Here is a 23,327-nt window from a genome sequence, read left to right on the forward strand (position 1 = left end):
TTCTCTTACTGGCTTGATTTCTAACACTTAGTAATATTTATGGCTTAGAAATTTCTATTAAGTATTCTGGTTAAGAATAATCTGCTTTCAACCCATAATATTAAGTCTCCTCTTACCTAAAAGCTTTCCAGTGTCTAAAAGGTTTGCAATAATCCATCACACTGATTTACATTGGGTAATCTGATTCTGTATGACAGTAGACTCTCAAATGTGTAATGGCTTTTGTGTGTGTGTGTGTGTGTGTGTGTGACAGAGAGAGAGAGACGGAGCTTCACTCTGTTGGCCAAGCTTGGAGTGTAGTGGTGCGATCTCGGCTCACTGCAACCTCTGCCTTCCAGATTCAAGTGACTCTCCTGCCTTGGCCTCCCCAGTAGCTGGGATTACAGGTATGCACCACCACACCTGGCTAATTTTTGTATTTTTAGTAGACAGGAGATTTCACCATGTTGTCCAGGCTGGTCTCAAACTCCTGACCTCAAGTGATCCACCCACCTCGGCCTCCCAAAGTTCTGGGGTTACAAGCACGAGCCATGGTGCCCTGCTGTAATGGCTTTAAACAATGGAAGTTTATTTTGTTGTTGTTGTTCATTATAATTTGTTCTTTTCTTGATTAATAAATGTTTCCCTTCCATGTGGTGATTCAGGAATGCAGCTTTTTTCCATCTTGTGGCTCTAACATTCCTTAAGTCTTAATTGTAATTTGTGTCAAGACAACAAGAAGGAAAGAGAGTCTTGGACTAGATAGAACACACATCACTTCTGCTTGCTTTCCCTCAGTCATATGGCCCCTCCTTACTGCAAGAGCTACTGGGAAACATAATCTAGTAATGTGGTCATAAAGAAAAAAAAAAAGCAAGGATTTTGGTGAATAGTAAACAACCTCTGCCGCATCTGTTAAATCTAGCTTTTAGTGACCTATCATCTATTCATCTCTCTCACTTATCAGTTTCCTTTTGCTGTAGCCTCAATAAGCTTCCGTCTTTCCCTTAAACATTTTTATGGCATTGAATTTGCTGCTTCAACTTGCCTGGAATTTTCTATCTCCAGATTACTCATTTCTGTATCTTTCTGTTTCTGCAAATTTCTGCTAAAATGTCACTCCTGGAAGCCATTTTCTCAATTTCTCATTCTAAATTCAAACTCCCAGACATCTCATTTCATATCACTTTGTGTCACTGCCATGAAAAATACCTTTCTGCAATGCCTTCTGAGGCTAACTCCTCAGGATTAGGCTACACTTCACAGGTTGAAGGCACAGTCCTCCAGAAGACTGCCATCACTTTAGACACCAGCCTCAAGTTTGGGGCTTCTCAGGCCACCTGCAATTTCAGACTAACTGGCAACTGATTCAGGGCTTCCTACTACTATTCCAAGTTTGATAATCCACTAGAATCAATTACAGAAACTCAGAAGAGTGCCGTATTTATAACTACAGTTTTATTATAGCAAAAAGGATACAACTAAGAACCAGCCAAAAGAAGAAATGCATTGAATGAGATCTCAGAGGGTCCCAAATTAAAAGGAGAAAACAAAACAAAACTACTGGTTTCCTCTCCCCATGACCTCAAGATGAGTCATCCTTTCTGCATATCAATGTATACTATGAACGAAAGAAGCTCACCCAGGTTTGGTGGAGTTTTATTATATTTGTTGAGGATTCATTAATAGTGTCTTTGGCCACATAAGAAAATTCAATCTTTAGCCCTTCCTCACTTCCCCAAGGTCAGTAGAGATCATGTTGCTCAAAGTCCAACACTTTAATCATCTCATTAGTCTTTTTGGCATGGGCAGGCCCGTCTTGAGTCTTCTCACTGGTGCAAGTTATCTAGGGGCCCATAAACTATTAGGACCCACCAGGAATAGCTCAGGCCTTCCTATTACCCAGGAAATTCCAAGGATTTAGCAGTTACCTCCCAGGAGATGGGGCAAAGGCCAGCCAAATTCTTTATTATACAACACTTTCTCTAAAATGATCTTGTGCACTTATTTTTCAGCATCTAATCCTCCTAAATATAAGCTTCATGGGGCCAAAATCCTTGTCTGTTTTGGTAGTGCAGAAGACTGAATAGTAAACAGTAGGTGCAAGACAAATATTTACAGAATAAATTAACTAAGAATTACAAATTCTGGCCTGGACAGTTCAATTAGGAGTTTTTGGTAGACAGTTGATTCTTGATGTTCATAAAACTGTGTGTGTGAGCTCTAAAATAATAGCTTAATTGAAGTTAATTATGGAAAAAAATACATCATTGCCCATTGTTATCTGCTTCTGAATCCTAGCTCTATTACATACGTACTGTGTGAGTTGCTGTGTGCTTCGTGTTCCAATTTAAGCACAGTGATAACTATCTTTACTTCATAAGGTTCTTGTGAGAATTAAATAAGACATCTGAAAACCTGTTTGGAAGGGAGCCTATATGGTAAAATCTTTAGTAATTATTGTTTATTATTGAGGATATTGTGATTATGGTATGGAAATGTGGAAGGCCATTGAAATGGGAGAGTTACTGAAGTAAATCAGCATCATTACTAACTTTACTAACTTTTTTTTCTTTTTTGAGATGGAGTCTTGCTCTGTTGTCCAGGCTGTGGAGTGCAGTGGTGCGATCATGGCTCACTGCAACGTCTGCCTCCTGGGTTCAAGTAATTATCCTGTCTCAGCCTCCTGAGTAGCTAGGACTACAAGTGCCCACCACCACACTTGGCTAATTTTTGTATTTTCAGTAGAGAAGGGGTTTCACTACATTGTCCAGGCTAGTCTCAAACTCCTGACCTCAGCTGATCCGCCTGCCTTGGCCTCCCAAAATGCTGGGATTATAGGCGTGAGCCACCACGCCTGGCCCATCATTACTAACTTTACAAATTAATACATTCTGGCCGACAGCATTCTCTGGTCTCACAATAGTCACTCATTAATAAATTATTTAATTTAATTTGAAATTCACTATACTAGATGTGGGAAATTCAGATGGTCTATACCTTAATATTACACAAAGTACTTATGGGGGAAAAAGATCTGTCTCAAAAAAAGTATACCAGAATGTCCTTGAAATCAGGAATGATATTGTTCATGTATGCCTCTCTTCCTAGGGTCTCACATGCTACCCGATAGTTAGATCAGTTAGATAAAACAAAATGAAGTACATTTAGGAGATTAGATAAATTTAATATAGTTGTATGTTAGATATAAAATGTGTATGTATGTATAATATATTTATTAGGTTATACACATTTCTAAAATTATTACCACAAAAATGGTTCCCAGATCAAAAAAAAAAGATTAGAAAATCAGTGTTGGGCCTTTTCTTTTTAAACTTTCAACTGTTGACTATGTCAGTACTAAAGTACAATTTATAAAAAGCATAGACAGATTTTTTAAGTAAAGTTTCAAAAAGACATTTTCAAATATATTGTTATTACTTTCATAATTTCAAAAGGTTAAAAAAATTGAACATTAAATTTTTATTTTGTTTACATAGTATATGAACTTGCCTGATGAATTGATTTGTATTTTTCATAAAACTAAAACTGTTTCACCACATTTAGGAAAACCATATTTTCTCCTTTCCATAGCCAAAATTTTATACTGAATTTTATTTTAAAGAAAAGAGGCCTCACATTTTGGGTGCTATAAGGAGGTTCTACAGACTTCTTAATTTGTACTGGAGGTATTTATTGAGTGCCTACCGTGTGATAGGTCCTCTTCTAAATGCTGAGATAAACATTGAACTACATATAAAAAATCTGGTCATGGAGCTTTCATTCAAGTCATGATACTGACCACTTTGGGAAAAATGTTCCATAACTTAATCAATATAAAGCCAGATATCAATTATACATCATCATTCTATACTCAGTATTTCTTCACTATTAGGGCATATATTTATTTTATGCTTCCTAATTGCAAGACATGTGCTTAATCCTGAGAATATAATATTGAAAAGGGCATAGGCGATCTGTATCATGATGAAGCAAAGAAAATACAGAACAGAATTTCAGAAATTAAATAACTCTAGAAATAATGGTTTGATTAAAATTTTAATTACTGGGAGAAATACGACTTAAACTTTCTTACATGTGAAAAAGGCTTATCTTAGGAAAGACCTTTCCCTCATTTAAAGAGAAAGAAACTGAATTTCTAAAAGATGACTTTATTTGCTTCAGTTAAAAATGCAAGCCAAGATAAAGCACATCTCCTGAGACCAAAGTCAAAATTCTCTCTACCAATAACACCATCCTTTCATTTCTGCCTAAAAACACAAGCTCCACAGCATGTTTGGAAAAATTCACACCATGGTATTTTGGTGTCTGAAAAAGGTTGAGAATATTATTCAGCCTATTTTTCACATTAATTTTTCTTTTCATTTTCTGAATATGGAGTTTGGGGGACAAGAGTGAAAGAAAATGGAGTTCATGTCCCACTTAATGAGTCTGGAATTTTAAGCTTCTGAAAAGACTACAAAACTAAAGCAGTCTGGACACCATTGTCAATGTCCAACTCCAGCTGAGAGGATTAGAACTCTAAATAAACCAGAAACAAAATGGCCTTTTCTCAGCATCCCAATCTGACCTTTCATATTTTCAGGTTGAAACTGTGTTACAATGAAGTTTTTCTTATTTTCTCTTTAAAGTAGGCTTGTCAGATAAGATACAGGATGCTCAGTCAAATTTAAATTTTGGATAAATAATGTTTAATGTTTTATATAAATGTGTTCCATGAAATATTTTTATTGTTACAATTGGCAATCCTACTTTGAAAAAAAAATGAAATTGCAATTGTCCTAGTCAATGAAAGAATGACTCAAGAAAAAAATTACAACAGAAAAAGAATTTCATGGTTAAAAATAAATGGTGCAAAGCAAAGTATTGAGATAAGGCTCTTAGTTATTTTATACCTGATTCATGGTTTCGGTACCAAGATATCCATAAATGCATGGTTCAGCTTCATTGTGATGTGCCAAATGAATCCTGTATACATCAGAACTATCACTTTGACTGTTTACCACTGCCTGATAAGATTTCCTCAGTACTTTCTCAAGGAGCTGTTGCGTTACCTAGTATTGTTTTTGTATCTACATTTTAAGGTGAATCAAGCTGATCTGAAGTTTTCTACAATTTCCCTATTTATATTTCTACATTGACTACATCTGACAAAAAAACCGTAATAATTCATCCTCCACTGTCACGTCTTCAGCGGATTTTTATCTGGGGGTAGAACAGTGAGTGGTTCATATGAATAACTCATATGAAACTTTTTTAAGTCTCCTTGTCTAAAGACAGCACAGTCACACTTGATTATTTTATTAACCAAAACAAATATGTCATATGGCATAATGAATCTGTTAATTCAAATATAAATATTATAATACTTTAAAAGCTTAACAAATTTTGAATGCAAATTATATTTTCTGATGCTTATTTAATTCAAAAACACATACCTGAAGAGGTAAAAATGTACTTGTTTATCACTGTACTTATTTATTTTTCAGAGTAAACAAACCTGCATTTTAAAATATAAATTTCTGAACTCTAAGGGTGAATGCTTACTTGTAACTTCTTTAAAGAATTAAAATTAAGAAGCTACTATATTCCTATGAGTATAATTTTAAAATTGTGTCTTCATAAAAAAACATAAAACTGGAAGTAGCATTGCTAATAGTTTCGAAAAGAGTAATATTTAAATATATTATAAAAGTAAAAGAAACTTTAAGAGATCTCAGATTGTCTTGACTAAAACTGCTAGCAGTGATGGCTGCCATTTTTCACTGAATTATGAACTTATGGTAGCAGGAAAATCTTATACCTGTTTTGACATCAAACAAAAGGATGAGCTATGAGAGATGTGTGCAAGGATTATCAGCAAGATTAAGTAATCATGGAAAAGATCAAGACTCCTGCCATTATGGAGAACTGGTTTCCAGTCTAGGAAAAAGAAATTCTGCGGAGAGCAGGGAACATGAGCCTGCATTCATTCATTGGCTAAATTAGATAAGAAAGTAATATTTACACAATTGGAAATTTCCCAATTGCACTCCAAGTAAGGGTGGAATTCTTGACACCTCTCTCTGAAGAGTATTATAACTCATAAATTATTGATCACACAACATGTTTAAGTTGCCTCTTGGAGCTCTAAAGGGAATAAATATTTAAAATTTATCCCAAATTGCTTAACTCTTGGGCTCTTCTAGCAGGGATAAAAGGAGTACCTTGAAAAGTGAGTAAATACAATATATGTCAAAGATGAAACACTCCCAAATCCTTAGATCAAAAACATGTTTTGTTTGTCTCTCCTAGTTAATAGGCATGGAATTTGCTTAAAAATTAATCACAGTGGAAGTATCAGCTAAAGGAACAGATAAGAAGCAGGGAGCAAACAAGGTAAAATTTACTGAAATTGTACTCCATTTTATTTGAGTGTGGAATGAATAGGTATCCTTTCTAACCAAGAATAATGTGTGTAACAGAGACCCTAGAAGTTTTAGCATGTACCTTTAGATATAGCCCTGAAATGTAGATATTCTAATTTCATTTTAACAAATATTTTATTTCTACAAATACATTCTGAATCTGCTACATACCAAATATTGTATTCAGAACCACAACAACCACAAGTAGGATAATTCATGGAATGTCTTCATAGAAAAGTTATGCTAGTATGGTAGTACATAGAAAAATTATGGTACTGCATATATAAAAATTGTGGTAGTACATATATAAAACAATAGCAATATGCAATTCCACTACCCCAGAAAACCTACTTCAGGACACGCCCAGTAAAATATTCTGAAGATTCATTTCCTTTCTAAACATTTGAGTATGCTGCTTGGAAAATTCAATAACTAGTTGTTTAATGAGTGGATAAATAAGCTAAGAAATCCCAGAAGAGAGAGTAATTAATTCTGCATGGGGAATTCTGTAAAGGTTTCAAAGAGAAGTTGACATTTGAATTGGTTCTTGAAAGATAAATGGAATATTAACAAGCAGTCAGAAAGAGCAGCATATCCAAGCCAAGAGCAATAACATACAAAATAGGTGCAAGGTTTCCTGTTATAATCAGGAAATAATTTTTGGTCTAGTTTCATTGAATGATAAGTTGCATATAGACATTGAGAGGTTCATGATAGAGATGACGGGAAAATGTAAATTGGAGTGATTATAATTAATGATCTGCATTTATGTCAGTTTTAGTTTACGCAGCAATGTAAATTCATACAACTTAAAGTTTTTGGGTTTAATTGCTTGATTTTTTTTTTCATGTTCATTTTTTTAACATGTATTGATCAAGTCTTACCAGGAGGCAAGCACTGGTCTAATCACTGGGATACAACCTCAAAAACAAACAAAAAGCTGAGAAAAACCCATTCTTTCATGGAAAATGTAGCCTATTGAGCATTATGCATAGTTAGGAAGACAGAATCAAGCAAGTGTACCAAAAATCTATAATATTTATTTAACTAATATTTACTGACTACTTGTTTGTGCCAATCGCTGTTTAAAACAGACAAAAATCCTTGCATTATAGATTTGTATTAAGGATAATAATTGTTAAGGTAAAAAGAAAAGCAGAATATGGGGCTAGAGAGTCACTAAGGCCATTTGTGAAAAAGTAATCATATTTAATGGAGACATCAGGAAAGCCCTCTCTCTAAGAGAAGAGGATATCTGAGTAAAAACCTTAAAATGCGAGGAGTCAAAATCACATGGTAAAAGAAATCTAAGATTCGAGTCTCTTTGTTGTCGTCAAGAAGAGACTACAGGCTGTGGGTAATGTGGCTGGAGTACATCAAATGGGGGTGAGAGAGTCAGAGGAACCAAGTTCATAGAATTACCCAGAACTTAGATGATCAATTCCTGGGTCAATGGAGTAAAATGGAGACACACTGAGTGGTTTTGAGCATGGAAGTGATTTGATTTAATTTATTGAAAGCAGATAAGAGAGAGAAAAGTGTAGAAAGAGAAAAAAAGTTCAATGTGATTCAATAATGTTGGGAGGAAATGATGGTGGCATTGTCACATTCTAGATAATGTCAGAGATAGAGTCAGCAGGATTTGTTGATAAATGAGATATAAAGAAATTAAAAATGGAGCCATCAAGGGTGACCTAAGAAAATGGAGAAATGAACTTGCCATATACACAGGAATCAGCATTTTTTTGAGGAAATGAGCAGAAGTTTATTTTACGTATATTAACATTAGGGTTTTCTATTAGTATTTCAGGTAAAAATTATTAGATAAGCAGTTGAAATATTTCAATCTAGAGTTCAGGAAAGTGAATGCAGCTGAAGATATAAATTCAAAATCATCTGTATTAAGATAGTATTTAAATATACAGTTTGTATAATGTCAAAATAGGTTAATTGTAAATAAAGAAGAGAAATGCGGGGACATCACCCTGTAGAATTGCAGTATTTAGAAGTCAGGAAAAGAAGGAGTAATCTACAAAGAAAAAATAATCAGTAATGTAAGATAACCAGTTGTGATTGTTATCCCATATTCAAGTGATTAAAAAGGTTCTAAGTAGTGGTGTTAGCCATGTTAAGGGCTGCTTAGCAGACAAGATGTAGAATGAGAACTGATGCTTGGATTTCATAATGTAAAGATTACTGGTCAGCTCAGTGAGAGTGGTTTTAGTGGAATGTGGTGACAGAAAAATATCGAAATGGATTGTATGAGAATAGGAGGAGAGGAAATAGAAAATATTGAAATGTTCTCAGCAAGTGAAAAGAATTGGGGTGTTAGCTAAAGGGAGTATGGGGTTAAGGAAAAAATATTTTAAGAAGAGCACTAACATAATATGTTTGCTACTGGGAAAGAGAGTAGAAAGGAAAAATCTATGATACAAGAGAAAACAAAAAGAAATCAGAAGTGATATTTTTGAGGAGGTGAGAAGGGATAGAATGGATGGACAAGTGGAAGAGTTGGCCTGAGGGCAGGAATGGCTCATTCATTGTAATTGAAGGGAAGAAAAAATATGTGAGTACAGACTCAAGCAGGATGACAGGATTTTTAGAAATTCTATTCTCATTGCATCTCTTATCTCAGTGAATGAGAAGCATTACCGGCTGAGAGTGAGGAGAAGAAAATATGTGAAACAGTTACGTTAAAAAGTAGGAAAGTATATTGACTAGGGAAATATAGTAAAATTGCCTGGCAGTGCTAAGGACCCACTTGAGATCCCTGGTCATGAATTTAAAGTGAGATAAGGCAGGATAATATGGTTTTCTATTTTTCTGTGGCTATAGACAGCTGCTGTCATGAAAGAGAGGAGTAGGTGGCAAAATAAATTAAAGAAGTATCGCAGTTGTTGTAATAGTTGCTGAGGTTGCTAAAGTATTCAACTAACCAAATATATACAAACAAACTTTGAAAGCTGTAAAGTACTGTAGAGATATACCTCATCATTGGATCCAGTACTGCAAGGTTCCACATAGTAGCTTTCCTTATGAATGAAAGTCACAGTGCCATTTATTAGTGACAGCCTTTAAAGAAGATCAAAGTCTTGAAGGCTGTACCTGACAGAAGTAAATTAAATTTTACCTTACTACATAAGAAGAACTAAAAGGATCTGGCCAAGAATGTACATATATAACTAAGCCGAGGGCTGTGGCATTTTCTTTTTTCGGGATGCTTGCCAACTCCCTTGAAGCTAGTATTATTGTGAGGCTCCAATGGACAAGCTTTGCTTTAGGATTTAAAATGTCTATGCTTTCTCTTATATGTCATGTTAATAATTTCCTTTCCATGAAAAAAAGGTTGGTTTTGCTAGTTATTTCCCTGAAGATTCCTCTGTGAAACAAGTGTTTCACTCCAAGAAATTTTTTTTCATATTGCAAGATTAGATCAATTTCGTTGACTACCATCACCCTTGGCTATCCTACAGGACTTTTTTGGAGTAATTGAGTAATTCAGCAAATTCAACAATTGCTTTAGCTTTCCCATAACTAAAGAATGATTCTTTACAAATTTTATTTTCCACTCGAAGCTTTAGGAAGGGAATTGCTGTATTTAAAGTCAGGGAAGAATATGCATTTGACTGAATGGATCTTCAATATTTGGCTTGAAAGTAAAAGGTCTTTCTGAGCAAGGTAACATTTTCACATTTCTTATAAGTCAGTTTTCTTTCAAGTGTTCTACATCACCTTTTAGTTTCATATATTCCTTTATATTTAAACACACATTATTTCTCTTATAATTATGTTTATTTTTTGATTATGTTAAAATAGGTGCTTAGTTTTGGAAATATTTTATTTTAAAATACTATAAAATATCAATATAATTTGAAAATAGCCATGATCAAAACAATTCTGAAAATTGCTTTAACTTGAAGATGCACTATTATCACTACTAAATATAGTTTGTTTAAATATACATTGCCAAGATCAATCAACAAGAGTCAAATAAACTAATTACTAGGACTTATGTTCATATGACAGATGCAGGACAAGTAGTCAAATACATGGTGATTCCAAACTTCACTTTGTGGATAAGTTATGATGAATAGTTAAGCATGTAATTTACTTTAGTGCAAATGTCAATATTTAGACACCATTTTAAATACTTGATGTTTTCTCACTTTTATTGTAAGTTCAGGGATACATGTTCAGGTTTGCTATATAGGTAGACTTCTGTCATGGGGGTTTGTTGTAGAGATCATTTCATCATCCAGGTATTAAGCCTGGAACCCACTAGTTAGTTTTCTTGATCCTCTTCTTCTTCCCACCCCACCCCTCCCAAAGGTCCCAGTATGCATTTCTCCTCTCTATGTGTCTGTGTGTTCTCATCATTTAGCTCCTACTTATAAGTGAGAACATAGGGTATTTAGTTTTCTGTTTCTGTAATAGTTTCCTAAAGAAAACACCCTCAGCTCTATCCATGTCCCTGCAAATGACATGATCTCGTATTTTTTTTATTGCTGCATAGTATTCTATGGTAATACTAATTTTTAAATGCCACATGTAACATGCAGAACAGAAAGGAAAATGGCTCTGACTAACCCTGTATAGGAAAATATGACATGCAAAATCCTATGAAAAGTTAATTGTTTGGTTTTAACCCAGATATGCAAACAAACTATCTTTTCTACAAAATATACTAATTTACTATATATGATTTGTGACCTAGTTTTTATTTTAAACTTCTGTTTTTCTAATTTCTCATTATTTCATCATCATATTTTTTAATGTAAAAATACATGTTGTATATCTTTCCATGATCATTGCATACAAATCTAAGCCATTATTTTTAATGCCTGCAAAGTATTAAATAATATGGGAGAACCAAAATTTAACTTGCAATATCTACCTTGATAGTTTTGGTGTTGCTTACAATTTTGATCATTGCAAACAATTTTATAGTAAATACTCATGTAAATATATATATATACACATAAATGTGTGTGTGTGTGTGTAATTTATCTGTATGTCTTTATATATGCCTAAGTGAATATGTATGTATGTAAATGCATATATATGAATACATATGTATGTATATATAACTGAATGTGTAGCTATATTATATATATTACATATATATAATAAATATATCTGTATATGTATGTGTGAATATGTGTATTTACCAAGGTGGTCTTAACTTTTCTTTCAGCTTGACTAAACTTCAGACAGGCTTTTTCTTGACTGTTTGCGTGTGTGTGTGTGTGTGTGTGTGTGTGTGTGTGTGACAGAGACACTCTGTCGCCCAGGCTGGAATTCAGTGGTATGATCTCTGCTCACTGCAGCCTCTGCCTCCCAGGCTCAAGTGATTCTCCTGCCTCAGCCTCCCAAGTAACTGGGATTACAGGCACGTGCCACCACACCCAGCTGATTTTTGTATTTTTAGTAGAGGAGAGGTTTTACCATGTTGGCCAGGCTGCCCTTGAACTACTGACTTCAGGTAATCCACCTGCCTCGGCCTCCCAAAATGCTGAGATTACACACGTGAGCCACTGCGTCTGGCCTATATGTATTTTTTTTGAAGGATTTTAGCCAGATTTACAACACACAAATGTCTTTCTCAATGACCTGGGGCCTGTCCCTTTGAAATGTAATTATCAAGAATGATGATGCCCCTATGTACTGTGAGAGAGTAGAAGCCTAACTTCCCTGGGTCTCAATTAGCAAACACAGATGGACAAATCACAGAAAAAAAAGTTCAAGCTCAGAAATAAACTCTGTGTGGTTGACACAATCCATTGACCAACCTCCATCCTAGTGTCATCCCCTGGTACTTTTCTACTAGCTCACTGTTAAACCGCCCCCCACCTTCCCGCCTTTTGTTTCCACAGAGTTGAGTTCAAAATGCATTTTGGTCTCTCTTCTGTTTCAGTTGTCCTGAATAAAGTCTTCCTTTCCTGTTTAATCTTGTCTGGGGCAAGCTTTGCTTTGAGTATTGTATGGTTAACTCAAATATAATATGGATAAGAATATGTATGTAATTCTGATTATTTTAATAAACATAAAAGTATAAAAAAAGAAAGATATTTATCTTTAAAATATCTACTCTGCCCTCCAAATCTCCTGACTTAAATTGTTACATCCTTTCCCACATATTTTAATAAGCAATCACATTTTAAAAAATTAAGACAATGAAAAATAGAAGGGTATCCAGGGTTGAGGTGAAATGAAAGATACAAATCATTCTCTAAGGAAGGAAGAGAATCAGAAATATTTATTGGGCCGTACTTTTAATGGTGAAAATGTCCTTCATAAGTGTCATGGAGGTGGGAAAATAAAGATATTCTCAGATGGAAAAAATACGCAATTTCTTACTAGCAAATCTATCCTCAAAAAATGGTTAAAGTGTGTTCTCAAAAGAAAAATGAAATGATATAACTTCAAAAAGAAATGAAGAATATTTGAATTGTTTAAAAGTATGAAAATATAGACTATTTGCTTCTCGTGAGTCTTAATCATATTTGATGACTGAAGAAAAGTTATAACACCTGATGTGGGGCTCAAGATATGAAGAGGAAATACTCAGGACAATTACACTTAAAAACAGGGAGGGTAAAGGGACCAAAATGGAAGCAAGTCTTCTGTACTTTACTTCAAGGCTATGCAAAATGTCAACATGCATACTTCAAGGCTATGCAAAATGTCAATGGTAAGTTATGTATATAACAAACAGAGCAACCACTGAGAAAACTAAACAAAGTGATATACTCAAACACACTATAAATAAATCAAAATGGAATCTTAAAGAGTATTCAAATAATCCACCAAGTACTAGGACAAGAGAAACAGAGGAATGAGAATCATCAGATACAGAGAATGAATAATGCAATACCAGATTTTAAGCCCTAACATCAATATTAATAATTCAATAATACTTATAATTACCTTAAATATAAATGATGTATATACACCAATTAAAAGATAGATTATGTTTGTCTTTCTATACCTGGTTTATCTCACTTGACATACACACATCGCATGTTCTCACTTATTTGTGGGTTGTAAAAATCAAAACAATTGAATTCATGGACAAAGAGTAGAAGAATGGTTACCAGAGACTGGGTTGGGTACTGGGTGGCTGGTGGGTAGGCGGGGTTGGTTAATGAGTCCAAAAAAAAAAAAAAGAAGAAAGAATAAGACCTACTATTTGATAGTAAAATAGGATGACTATAGTCAATAATAACTTCATTGTACATTTTAAAATAGCGTAAAGAGTGTAATTGTATTGTTTTTAACACATCTCTTTAAATGCTTGAAGAGATGGATTTTTAAAAAGCTTAAAATAATAATATTTTTCTGATTACATAAAAATGACAGATTAATGGTGGAGTCGATAAAGTGCTTTATCCAAAACTTACTTCTATAACTCACTTCAAAATGCACATCATATATGTATGTGTGTGTATATATATGTGTGTGTGTGTGTATATATACATATATATATAGAGAGAGAGCATATATTAAATGCTGTATAGATGGTCTGATGGCCCCAAACTCATTTTGCCCTACTAGGTGAGGAAGTCATTTTATGAGTCATTGAATATGTTCACTAAATGGCATTCAAATGAAACTTGGACCACACCTTTCCAGAAGTTAGGTATTCCCTACATGTGTACAAGTTTACATCAATATTCTTTTCAAATTTGGTAGCCTCCTTCTTCTCTAAATGAGTGTACTTTAATGTCTCCCAGAAACTAAACATGTCTCCTCCAATAAACCAGAAAGCTGGCAAACTTTTTACATAAATATACAGACAATAAAGGTTTTCGGCTTTGCAAACTAAGCGGTCTCTTATATCTGCCTGCGTAGCATGAAATGAGTCATAGGTAATGTGTAAGCAAATATGCATGATAACATTTTAATAAAACTTGTTTTATAAAACAGGTATTGGGCCAAATTTATTGCACAAGTTATAGTTTGCCAACTCTGGGAAAGGAACGTAAAATTGAAGCTTAAATTTTTCTCTAAAAGAACCTAGAGACTTTGCCACGGGTGACTATTTTTTGGTATCACATTGCTCTGATTAATAGCTATTGCTTGGGAAAATGGACATTTATTTAGGATATGTAAAATGGTGTCAGTACCTTACTCATTTCTAAGAAGTAAATGCCTTCCTTTCACTTATGCTTAGTTTGAAATCTTCATGTGGCTTTCTCTCATGGTTAGAGCGATGAGATTTTTCTTATTTATATAGAGAAGGCAATCGTGTCACAAGAGTGTATGCATTATTCAAATTTGCAAAACTTTTAGTCTCACTTGTATAAACGTTAAAAGTGTAGAAAGTATAAAATATAAGCCTTTATTTTTATAGAAAATGAAAGTGAAACACAAATAGATTAAGTAATTTACAAATTAAGTTGCTCAATTTTTGTCAGAAGTATGGAATGGCACTGAGGCCTGACCAAAAAAATAGTGATATTTTGAAGTTTAAAAAATACACTCATGCTCAAATAATAATTTTCAACAGAATTGTGAAAGCCATTCAGTGAAACCATTTTCAATAAATGGTACTGGAGCAATTGGCCATCCATAAGTAGAAATAAATAAATAAATAAATAAATAAATAAATAAATAAATAAATAAACTCAATTTAGATCACAGACATAAATGTAAAATGTAAACCACAAAGTTTTTAGGGAAAAAAAAGAAGGAAATCCTTGAGATCTAGTGCTAGGCAGAGAGCTCTTATAGTTGACAACAAAAGAATAATCCACTAAAGGACAAACTGATAAGTAGGACTTCATCAAAATATAAAGGTTTTGCTTTGCAAAATATCCTGTGAAGAGGATGAGGAGGCAAGCTATACAGAAGAAGAAAATATTGCAAACCACATATCCAAAGAAGAACTAGCATCTAGACTATGTAATGAACAACATTACTGTAAAGGCCAACAGTAAAAAAAAAAAACAAAAAACAATGCAACTAGAAAATGAGAAAAGACATAATATTTCACTGAACAGAATGTACAAATAGCAAGTAAGCACATGAAAATGTTCAACATCATTAGCCATTTGGAAAATGCAAATTAACACAAGAATCACCTCATGCCTATAGAACGACTAACATTTTTCTTAAAAATAGCAGTAACACAAAATGTTGGCAAGAATGTGGGTTGTAAAAGGGTAAAACTACTCTGGAAAAACAGTTTAAAAGCTTCTTATAAAACTAAAAGTGAGATTAAACAAAACATAAGATAAAAACTAATCAGAAGATAAAAACTAAACAAATTACCATAAGACCAAGAAATTGTACTTTTGGACATTAAACCCAAAGAAATGAAAACTTATGTTACCCAAAAATTATATTCATCTGTACTTGAGTCTTCAGAGCAGCTTTGATTGTCATAGCCCAGAAATGGAAACAATCCAGATCTCTTTCAATAGGTGATTATTTATACCATGGGATACTACTCACCAGTGAAAGGGAACCAACTATTGACTATTGATCAGCTATTGGTACATGCTATTACTTGGATGAATCTCCAGGGAATTATGCCTAGTGAAAACAAAACAAAAAGCCAATGCCAAAAGATTATATATAATATAACTCCATTTATTTAATATTCTTGAAGTGAAGAAGTTACAGAAATGAAGCACAAATTAGTGGTTGCCAGGGTTCAGGGCTGGGGTTTAAGTGTGGGAAGGAAGCCAGGTAACGGCAACACAAAGTAGCCATGTGGTAATTGAATTATTATAAATTTTGAGTGTGGTGGTGGATGCACAAATAGACGCTTAAGCATTTTTATAGTATAAAATATAAATACACCTACATGCATACACATTGGTGAGTGCATGTAAAACTGGAGAAATTTAAATAATATCAGTGGATTGTATCAATGTCAATTTCTCACATGGGATATCACGCTGTAGTTTTACAAGATAGTAACCATTGTGGGAAACTAGGCCAAGGGTACATGGGATCTGTCTGTTATTTCTAAAAGCTGAATTGCATCTATAATCATCTTTTTAAAAAGAAAGAAAAATACATATGCGTTTGTATATTCTATTTTATTGATTTCAATATTAATTTTTCCATTTTACAATATTGGAAATGAGGATTTTTTTAACCAGTGACTCTCTGTCATTATTTGGTCCTATCTTTTTAAATTACACATAAATTAAAGGTGTATTTATTATTTATGACATCTTAGACTCAGTAAAATTATAAAAATATTCTTTTAGAATGTAATTTTAAAATCATATATTCAACAATGCTATAGAAAATACCATCAATCACTCTTAAATCACCAGGGAGTCCATACAACATGTCTGTATTTTCAGATTTTCAATTAAAATTTTTAATCATTAACATTTTTCTGAAAGATGTTCAGATCAGACCTACTGGCTTTAAAGTAGACTAGGCAATAAAGTGAGCTTTCTCAATGCATTTCAATAAGTTCTATATTTTTATTTAACCTTCAGGAAGACAGTTGAAGAACTTGATTAATAAAAACCCACTTCTCCCATGTCAGGTAGCCTTTCTAGCTTTGAAGCCGACAAGAAAAAATGATCTGAGCATAAGAACTCCTGAGAATTTTATCTATGAAGGCAGTGCTTCGGTTTTCAAAAGGTCAGGCAAGAAGATTGCTGTTTTATCCTTGTATTCCCAATCCCTATCACAGTGCCTTTTGAAAAAATGAACAAATATCTCAACGTAGGTGGAATATTCTACTCAAAACTCCAGATTATAGGGCTCATATAGGACAACACATTTCCAAATTTTCCAATGCATTCATTCAAGTGATATTCTGCAAAAGAACTAAGCATTGCATAGAGATTTTCTCACCAAGAGAGTGTCAATTTTATTTTACCATCAATCTCATTGCTGTTTTTGATCCCTGTGTTCTGCAGAAGCAATTACAATTCTTTAGAAGTTCCACAGTGATAATGTAATTATATGGAGATATGTTTTCAGAAAATCCTTTGTATTGGTCTCAATAAATTGTGGACAATATATTTCCACAATAATGCTCAGCTATGTAAATTAAGATTTGACTAGGTTAAAGTCCAAATTCCAAGGAAAGTCGCACTTCTTGATACATGTAATTCTCTCTGGTTAAGAATGTAACCAATCATTCATCCCTTGTTTCTACCAGTGCTGACTTTGGTGCAATAGTGCTTTATTTAGAAAGGAATGATAACAGTAGGTTTTTATGTGTCACTTTAATTCAAACTGAAACAACATTTTGTAGCCGACAACCTTGGTATTGAAAATTGCATTATTAGTAGTTCCTTTTTCCTATTACAATATAAAACATTAAATCTTTTTTTAAATTTTTATTTCTGGAATTCTATGTGAAATTAATAGTGATTTTTTTTTATCTCTCAGTTTTTACATGTAACAGATACTATGCATGCCAAGGATTTCTTGAGAAAATGTACATAAAATAACATCTTTTAGATATCTTATATTTCAGATAAAATTAAATAAAAAGTCTTAAGACATAGCCCCAAATCTTTTACTCTTTCTACAGAATACTGATATGTTTAGTTGTGTGAGTTCCAAAATTCTCACTCTAACTACTACCAACTATCATCCCAATAGCTCCCATTCTCTCACTCGAACTGAAATGGGTCTTTATCTTCACTGAAATGTTCAATCTCTTCCTTTTCCCTACTTTACTATTATATTATTCTTTCTCGAGCCTTTTTTTACAGTCTTACCTAATGTGAATCTCTACCATCAGTAATGCCAACCATGCCTTTTTATTCTCCTAAAAGTTTCTGTTTATTATAACTACCTCGGAAGCAAATCCCTTTCCTCTACCATAGTTTAAGACTAATTTTATAGTTGCAAAAGCAAAATTTTATCTTAAATCATAGGTCCTTTACACAAAGAACATTGACTAACCAACTGTATGTTAAGTAAAAAAAAAAAAAAAAAAAAAAGCATTAATGTCTTGCCTCCTATAGTTTGGAAATCTGTAGTAAAGAAGTGGGAAGATTCCCCAGCAGGGGAACGGGAAATAATTACTTCTTTTGCTAACAGCAGAATAAATCCCAGCTGATAGCAGAGAAGGAAATGTCCTACAGACTGTGGGTAGTCTCTTGAGGAGCTGAAGCTCCTTACCCAGTAGAGGCAGCTGAGATAGATTTTTATTATTATATTCAGTCCAGAGAAAAAGACATTTCTCTAACAAACTGTGGGTATGAATATTGGTACACAAAGGAAAAAATAATTTCAGAGTTGTACCACCAATTCATGCATGGATTAAGAGGTAGAAAAAAACCTTTAGTAATGCTAATATTGATAGAAGAAGCAGACTGAGAATACTACTCAACTCTCAAGAATGGCTTATTCCCCAGTGTTCTTTTCAGATATGGGTAAGAAAAGTTCTCCCAGAGAGGAAACTCAAACCCCATAAAGAAACTGCTCACAGAATTGAGGACTAATTCAGGAATATTTCCCTACCTTAAAGACAATATCCTTCACAACATTTGACTTAGAGGACTTTAGAATAATTATGACCAGAGACTGCTATGTGCCTCACATCCCATTCTTTCTCTTTACATACTAGACACTAGTATGCTTATTGCAGATAGTTATCACATACTTGCTTCCCATTTTCTCATTATATGTTGTGGAAGTAGAAGAAAAAAAAAAACTTTGTCTTAGTTTACTGGTCTCTAATGTAAGAGAAGCCCACATCAATCTAAGGTAGAGATTATCATGACATCCTGCACATCAAACCTAATACCATGATTGGATGAGATTTTGGGGTGTGTTCCTCAGGAAAGAGTGAGTAAATTTTGCATGCAAAAAAAGTAAATATTTTTGTACCAGAGACAGGATTACCATGGTTTCTATTTTTTGTTTCTAACTATTTATTCTTCCTCCCTGTAAAAGGATTAAATATTCTTGCCAATTGCCATGTGTCCAGCAGTAACTTCTTGTGGGAAGAGTATACTTTCCCATCCTGTCGATGTTGTATTTAGCCATCTGACTTCCTTTGGCCATTGCACAGAACATGACATTTTGTGTGCCAAATCCAAGTCAATTATACCCTGTCATTAAAAACATCTCATTGGATACAAATTCAAACTATTCATTAAAATTAAATTACTGACGTCTGCTTTTTATTTAAAGTCTTCAACCTTCAATTTAAGGCATATTCTAGAAAAATAAATTTTTATTACTGACTAGCAATTTCTTGGGGGAAGTTCAAAGTCCCTTTTGGTAACTGATGTAATACATCACAAACAATAGCCTTCCTTTCATTATTTTAAGGGGCTCAATCCTAGGCTGCTGATAATATACAAAGAACGCAACCTCTGGCAATTAGTTATACTACAAGGTATCACCATTTAACCTAAATTGCACATAAAATAGTGCTTGGCAATTTTCTTTAAAATTTTTTAATCATTTTGTGTTAACGTGTCTACCAAATTGTATACCACAGAACATTATTTCCATGTGATATTTCAGAGACAGAAAAATCTGAGATCTAATAAATTAGGCAAATGTCACATATCTATATTCAAGAAAATATATAATGTGTGATAATGTATTTCAAACACAGAGAAAAGCCTGGAGAGTAGAATGATAAACAAATACATACCACTACTACAAAGCTTTTACATCCTAGCATTTTGTCATGTTTTATTTTATTATATATATACAACAATATAGATATAACTAAAGCCTCTCTGTATAGATCTCTCTGATAGGAGGGAATATTATCATGTTGAAACAAGCCTTATCCAAGGGGTAATTTTGTGCAGCTTTTTATACACTATTCTATTTGTTGTGATTTCAGTTAAAATCATTAAGCATTTAATAAACACCTATTTTGTGCCAGGCTTTTTGTTAAAAAGATTGATTCATTGTTTAAAGAAATGCAAAATTAAGAGGAAAAACAAACAACTGAGAATTACTACATACAATTATACTTAAGGATACAGGGCAATGTTATCGAAGATCACAAAGCTAACAAGGAATTTAAGTGAAGACTAAATTAGTTCTGGTTCATAATCTAGCTTTCCTTCCTGAAAATCACAAGTGAAATGTAGTTTCATCAAAAAAGAAAAAAAGTGCATATATATATAAATATGTATATACACATACACATATATATACATACACATATACATATAATTGTAATATCTCCTGCTAAGATTCTGAAATTAAATATCTGATCTAGAATTTCTGTAGATGGATAGCTTGTAAATATCAAATGATCTGTATATAAATCTACACAGACTGTATCCTAAAGTATAAGTGTATTTAGTAATTCTCAGTTGTTTTTTTCTCTTAATTTTACATTTCTTTAAACAATGAATCCATATTTTTAACAAAGAGCCTGACACAAAATAGGTGTTTATTAAGTGCTTAATAATTTTAACTGAAATTCACAACAAGCAAAATAGTGTATAAAAAACTGCAGAAAATTAAAATATTCTTGAAAATATACAGAGTTACAATAATCTTCATAATCTTAAAATAGATTACAATGGAAACTGAAATTATATTAAAACATTTCTAAAATAAACATTTTATTTTGGGGAAGTCAAACACAAAGGATTAAGCTTTGCCATTTTTCAAATTGCATTCTATTCTCTATATTTAGTGAGTTAAGAAAAGCCACACATTACAAACCTTTTTATATATAATGATCAAGTAGTAGATGGCCTTTTGCAGTTATTCCTGAAATACTCATTTACTATTTTACTACTCATTTTTTGCCAGTGTCAGCAACTGCATTCTAATTTGTCTGTGCTTGACTGACTGTTTTGCATTGATAGCTAGATTAGAAGTGTTGGGGCTCAGAATATGATACCCCGTAATAAGGCATCTTTGTAACTGAGAAAACTGCAGAAGCAAGGATACTCTGACCTTCCCGTGACTTTCTGTGGGACAGCTGAATATAGAATACTTGTCTGACTTATCTCTCCTGAAAATAGGTAATAAGACTCTCATTTCAGAGGAGCCGGGCCCTACACCCAGAGGCCAAGAAGAATCTGAATAGACAGAACTTACTTCCCCACCCCCTGTGCTATGGTTTGAATTTGCCCCCCAAAATGTAAGTGTTGGAAACTTAATTCCATGCAACAGTGTTGAGAGTTGGGATCATTAAGCAGTGATTAGTTTATGAAGGCTCTGCCCCCATGAATGGATTAATGCTTTATCCTGGGAATAGGTTAGTTCTTGTGGGAGTGGACGCCTAATGAAAAGAATGAGTTTGCCCCCCTTTCTCTCTCAAGAGTCTTCTCTTGCCCTTCTTTCTGCCATGGGGTGATGCAACACAAAGGCCCTCACCCGATTGTCAGTGCTATTTTCTTGGACCTCCCAACCTCCAGAATGGAAGAAATAAACCTCTCATCTTTATAAATTAACCAGTCTGTGGTATTCTGATATAGCAACAAAAAAGTGGGTGAAGACACCCAGTATAATACCGTTAGATTATACTAACTTTGTCCAGTCATACTTCTATATAACTATCCAGTTCTTCATCAAACCTAAGTATAAAAATACAGTTTTTCCCATCTCTTTGGGTCTTCCTTTCTGAAGCCTCCTGTGTCACATAAAACTTTCATTAAATGAATCTGTAAAACTTTTGTCTTGTTTATCTGCCTTTTGTTATAAGAGTGTTAGCAATGACATTTGCAATGGATTAGGAAAGATTGTACTTCTTCTCTCCTACAGAAAAACAATATTATTTTGAAGTAAGATATCTGAACCGATTTAATGAAGAAGAAACAAAATGGAAAAAAAAACAACTCCATTCCACAAGGTTATGAAATTATACATGGATAAAATAACTCTTTCAAATTGTTTTAACAATTGTTTAACACTATATTTTGTTAAAGAATATAGAATTTGTCAGTTTACTTCTTACTTATAATAAGTAAGATTATGATAACCCTCTAGCAGATTAAAAGAATGGAAACTGTTTCAATTAAACAGTAGCCAGATGTGAGGTCTTCTGTATCTTGATCTTTGCCTCAGAATGAGACTTAAAGCCTTTTTTATAAATAGATTTAGGTGGTACTAGTTCAGTTTTCTTGCATGGATATATTGTGCAGTAGTAAAGTTGGAGCTTTTAGTGAAACCATCACCCAGATAGTGTACATGGTACTCAATAGGTAATTTCTCATCATTCACTCCCAACCCACTTTCTCATTCTTCCAGGTCTCTAGTATCTATTATTTTACTCTGTACATCTATGTGTGCACACTGTTTATCTCCCATCTTAAAGCCTTTTAAAATATGAACTTACTTACCTTATTTTCTCCTCCCCCCTTAATTATTGTATCACTTTGTTAAAAGAACTTTTGTAACAATATTTTTCTTATTATTTAGGAAATAATGATTCATTATATCATAAGCAAAAAAGTGTAAAGTTTGGAGTTCATTTGTGACTTTGTGACATTTGCTGTCAAATTATAATGCTGAATATTATTTTTTATTTTAGATAGGTTAATCCATTTGAAAAAAATCATGCCCTGGAAGTGGAGAGGATATTCTAAAGATATTTGCTAACATATAAGATCAATATCTGGGATCAGAAAGATAAAAAAAACAAGTAATAACTTATTGTATTGTAGCCATTTATATGTAGAAAAAAGTAAGTCAGAGTTGGAAAGCCTACTTGAAGTCAACAAAATAAATGTAAGTTGAGCTTTATCATGGACAATTATAAAACCAAAATTTACAAAATCAAGTAAGTAGCTGCTTTATTTAATTACCACAGTCCTGGACCGCATAGTGTTGTCTGTGGAAACTTGAGGGTTTCTGAAACATTTTCAGGAAGTTATGAAGATAAAGATTATTTTTATAAGATTTTCTTTGCCTTCATCTTATTCACGTGTTGAGATTACACTGATAATAATGAGCATGAATCAAGGCAGTGGCACCAAACTATAGTGGGTTCTAATATTT

Source organism: Pongo pygmaeus, chromosome 10, assembly GCF_028885625.2.
Source record: "Pongo pygmaeus isolate AG05252 chromosome 10, NHGRI_mPonPyg2-v2.0_pri, whole genome shotgun sequence".
In the NCBI taxonomy this organism is placed as follows: domain Eukaryota; kingdom Metazoa; phylum Chordata; class Mammalia; order Primates; family Hominidae; genus Pongo; species Pongo pygmaeus.